At 39.2% G+C, this 5,000-nt stretch overlaps 1 long non-coding RNA gene across 3 annotated transcripts in view; it reads left to right on the plus strand.

The window, feature by feature from the left end:
* Positions 1 to 5,000, plus strand: part of LOC118767157 — a 25,008-nt gene that overhangs the window by 5,225 nt on the left and 14,783 nt on the right. Inside the window, exons 2-3 of one of the 3 annotated variants that reach the window (XR_005003059.1) lie at positions 1,503 to 1,507; positions 4,880 to 4,892. The exons of 1 other annotated variant lie outside the window; for it this stretch is intronic. This is a non-coding gene — a long non-coding RNA (uncharacterized LOC118767157). Of the gene's footprint in view, positions 1 to 1,502; positions 1,508 to 4,879; positions 4,893 to 5,000 lie in introns of those variants that run through there. One more of the 3 variants, XR_005003060.1, reaches the window with a different exon arrangement.

Consider the following 5,000-nt stretch of genomic DNA (forward strand, 5'->3'; position numbering starts at 1 on the left):
CATCATCGTGGTCGATATAATTATTATTATTATTATTATTATTATTATTATTATTATTATCATTATTATTATTATTATTATTATATTATTATTATTATTATTATTATTATTATCATTATTATTATTATTATTATTATTATCATTATTATTATTATTATCATTATTATTATATTAATATGTCTAGTAAAATTGACTGTGTCTTCAATGAGCGTAAATTAATTTAATGCGTTGTGCATGAACGCACGAATGCCTGCCACAGTTATAAGAGCTCTTGCTATGTATCACATGACTATGAAATTATATTAGCTACAAGATATATTTGAACTAAATATTTTATAGAACACTATAGCTACATACGATGCACAAAAACAAATACTTATTCAGATTTACCAGAATCAAACAACTCTCTTGATTATGTTTGGAAATGTATAATACGACACTTGTGTCACAATCAATAAAGAGCAGAACTGAAACGCAGGTGTGTCTTCGGTGAGTTTGGTGGAATTAACACGAAGCTTAAAAGCGTTCTAGGTATTAATGTCTGCTGGAACAGTGAAAAAGTTCATTTCACTATCACGTCATCATTTCCGTGTTCTTCCCCGCTGCGCTATAACTTGAATTTTTTTTTCTATAGCATACTTTTCATCCAAGCCTTGTGCGTGCAACGGCGTACACGAAACCTTTGGTCAAGCCCTTGGAATATATTCTACCTATTATCAGTCGGTAGAATTAACCCGATATAGGGATAAACATGCGACATATCATAAATTCGTTTCAATAGATGGAGATTCAAATAGGTTGAGAGCATTAAGATTAAGATTTTGTTGCTTTGGATATAATCTTATCTTATACCCAGAGGTCCCTCACACCCAGCACAAGGCCCCTGTGCGTAGTTGTTTCTCATGTGACATGACTCCAGCAGATAAACAATTAGAAATGTATTTTCTGTGGGGATTTAAAATTTAAGAAAATGAAATTACATCCAGCAGAAGGCTGTCTTGGTTCTTACATACATGAATATCAATTTGAATTTTAGAGTTTAGAGTATTAGGGATTATGTCTATAAAGCTATATATGATTTTGTGACTATAGGTTGGGCTGCCCTAGTCTTGAACATATCGCAAAACCCTGTCTATAATGAATCACAGTATTCATAAATGATCCGCTCCTCCCATATGTATAAGATCGGTATAAATTCGTGCACACAGCTATGCCTACATCCATGTATCCATATATAAATATATATATATATATATACGTACCAAACGATATATATAAAGTTAACACATAGACAGAGAGAGAGAGAGAGAGGCGTAGGTGTGGTTGTATGGTAAGAAGCTTGCTTCCCAGAACCCTACTACCTACTGCGCATGTTTTGTTTTCAATGTGCGCAAGCGATATTGTCAGCGTTGTGCGTATCACTGAAAGAAGTGACCAAGCTGTGTAAAGCTGGTGAAAAAAGAAGCTCAAATATGAGGTAAGACTTTGGGGGGGGGGTCCAGTGGGGGTTTGTTATTTGCGGTAATTATTTTTGCACAAGCAAGAGGTCCTCACTGGATTCTAAACTCTGGTCTGCCTGCAGTTGAGCAAAAGTGGTTCACTTTTTTTCTCACATAATTGTGAGAATTGTTGCTTGGGGCGTATCGTGCCTCCTAAAAATTTGCTCACTTTTTGTGAATTTTATAAATAATTGTGAGAATTGCTCTTTTGGGGGAGTGTCTTTGCCTCCGAAGATTGAACGATTTGTATACCAGTTTTTGTGGAAGTTGTGTTCCAGTTGTGGCATTCCAGATTTGGCCTTCGCCGGAAGAATATTTGCTGCGTTTTTGAACTATTGACTTTCTTTCTTCTAAACTTGAAATACCTTGAAGAGAGGACGGTGGAATTGAGGACTTACTCCAAGTCGCTCGACAGCATCCCCTATTTGAAAAACTGTAATTGAAAAGGGGTTGAAAGAGTATCTGCCAACTATTAAATTCATCTCCAGTAGGGTCAAATACGCAACGGTATGGTCGCTATTTGACACCCCTAAAGAGGCTCGCAAATATGCGAGCCAGCCCTTAGAGGCAAAGACATCTCGTTTCTTCCCCCGTATTGTGGGAAGAGGTTGACAATAGCTTGGGTTTTGGGTTGCCACCCGGGATAAAATCCGAGTGGATAGAGGAGACTATCTGTCGGGGTCTGGGTTGCAGCTGAGCCAAATTCATTAATGTGAAAGTGATTGGGAATGGGTCAAAAGTAGTTTTGACCCTGTGGAGCCAATCGGCCAATCTGGTTTTTCCAGATTTTTTTTTAATGGCCAGTGATTCTTGAGGGTCATTCCCCACCAGGTGTCATCGATGCCTGGAGCTTGGCCATATAAATAAAAACGGTCACGGAAGAGAAGCACCCTCCCTCAGGCGAGAAGAAAAAAGAGGATGAGGAAGAGAAACGGGACATCGCCGGCAGTCGGTGACATAGTACCAGAATATCCGGGAATCTCGTCAGTGGGGGTTGTGCCACTGACAGTGGAAGAGATACTGTTGGTGGGAATTGCGCCGCCGACAGTAGAAGTGACTACCTCGATCCCGGAAGAAGACGAATTATTGGTCTTCTTCTACAGAGGCGGAGAGTTTGAGAATATTTTGGAAAAGCACCATAAGGTAGTACCTTTAGCCTGTACACGGGATCCTGAATGGCCTCCGCAGATAGCTGTGGAGGTCATAACGTCGCCCGTGTTGCGTACGCTGCAGGTACTCAACGCGGAATATCACTTGTGGGCGTGCGATGCCGACATGGCACCCACTTTGTGCTCGAAGGAGGCGTGGCTAATGGCGGAGTATGAGCCACAAGCGGTGTTGTGGAGGAATATGGATAAGAGGTTGAAAAGCCTCAGTGTTAATGAAAGTTCCTAGTCTGGAAAAAAATGTGTCTTAGTGCCTTATTTTGTTATTGAATTGTGAACAATGTAAGAGGTTTGTTGCCTCATTAGTAACATAAGATATCAATGTTCTCGGGGAAAAAACGGTCGGTGGGCGTCGCTTTTCCCCCCATTAATCATCATTTTCATTTTTCATTTCATATTACATTTTGTCTGTGTCCAGCCAGCAGATTTCTATCTCTATGTAAGGCTTTTATGGCCAATATAATAAAATAAAGAAGCTTGCTTCCAAACAACATGGTTCTGGGTTCAGTCTCACTGCGTGGAACCGTCAGCAAGTGTCTTCCATTTTTGTCGCCGCCCAATCAGACGCTTGTGAGGTTGAAATTGGTAGACGGAAACTGAAAGAAGACCGTCCTATATATATATATATAACAAAGTGAAGTTGTAAGGTACCGCACGAGTGGAAATATATATGAAAGAAGGTTTGAAATACAATTTTAAAGATGTTTATTCATTCGAGCAAAGCTATTCTTCAGAAGCACGAGACGGAGGAAAGTCCAAGAGAAAAGGAAAACGGAGCAACAAAAAAAATCCCCAACGATTTACATGTGGTTACATTTTGAAATGACCTGGAGGGAATGGGTGAAGAAAAAGTTATTTCTAAGACAGGAGAGCGTAAGAGGAGGTTTGTGTGTGTATGTGTGGGTATGTGCGTGCGCGCGAGTCTGCGTGTGCTCGTGTGTAATAGCATGTGTGCGTTTGTGTATGTGTTCGAGTGTGTGTACGTGAGTGTATGTGCGTGTGTGTGTGCGGACGTGTGCGTGCGTGTGTGTATATCCGTATGTGTATGCCCATGTATGTGTAATTGTGTGCGTGTATGTATGAGTGTTGTCTGTGGGGGAGGTATGTGTGCGCGCTTGTGCGTGTGCGTGTATGTATATGTGCGTACGTGTGCGTGTATATTCGTGTGTATATGTGAGTGCGTGCGCGTGTGTATTTTGTGTGTAGTGTGTGCATGCGACTGAGTGTGTGCCCGTGTGTGTTATATTGATTGGTCTAATTTACACCGAATAGGAATGCCAGAGAAACATTTTATGAAAGGAATGTGTTATAAGTCCAAATAGCAATTTCTGGGGACTCGGCGATTCATAATAATGTTAATAGACGTAGAACATTACTATAGGTGGCCGTATGGATTTTCAGGGCCCAATATAATCAAGTTATTTTTAAAAGCTAAGAACGAAGGTAGAGTCAGAGTTTGCGTACATGATACATATGTGCTGATGTGTTGGGGATGGGGCAGGTTACGAGATAGAGGAAAACTTTAGTTTAATTGTGCCTCATCAGCCTGCCGTCGATTCTGAGGCCTCCTCGTACCAGTAGAACTTGAATTTAGAATAATAGTCATGAAAACGTTTGACCAGTATGACTTACGCACTTCAAAACACCATACCAACCACAGGAAATAAATATAGAGAAAACAGTGGCTGCAGAATGACGTACGCCAAACAAAGAAATAAAATTTATTGAAATTGCCCCCAGCTTCAAAAACAAACAAAAAAACATAACTAGTTCTAAATGTTTCTGTAGATTTAAAGGTACTCTAAAATAAAAAAAAAAACTAAACCATAAACAGTTTAAAACGAAGATTTCAAATTATTCAATAGGTTTCGCATAAATTGTAACAAGTCACAGAGTTAAATGCTTCAGCCAGAAGGCGTTTTTCAATATAGGAGCTATATTTCATTTAATCCCAGTGTTAAATTTAAAAAGAATATTATTATTATTTAGAAATTCATTAGAAATGGATACACACATACACATACACACGCACGTACTCACATATTCACACATACGCATACATATGCACGCACACGCACACAAAAAAAAACACACACACTTCTATTTATACACAGCACGCACACGTGGAACGAATGTAGGTAAAGAAATTTTCCTAGTAGACAATTAAAGAATGGAAATGAAAGTTTCTGCTGAAGATACTGTGGAAGAGAGAAGTTAACGAAAATGTCTATTAAAGGTTTCTGCCTTAAGGCTGAGAATCCTTATCGCGACATTAGTATTTGTAACTGAAGGAAGACACTGCAGTATAATCTTATTGAACATAGTGATAAAGATA

Source organism: Octopus sinensis, linkage group LG19, assembly GCF_006345805.1.
Source record: "Octopus sinensis linkage group LG19, ASM634580v1, whole genome shotgun sequence".
Lineage (NCBI taxonomy): Eukaryota > Metazoa > Mollusca > Cephalopoda > Octopoda > Octopodidae > Octopus > Octopus sinensis.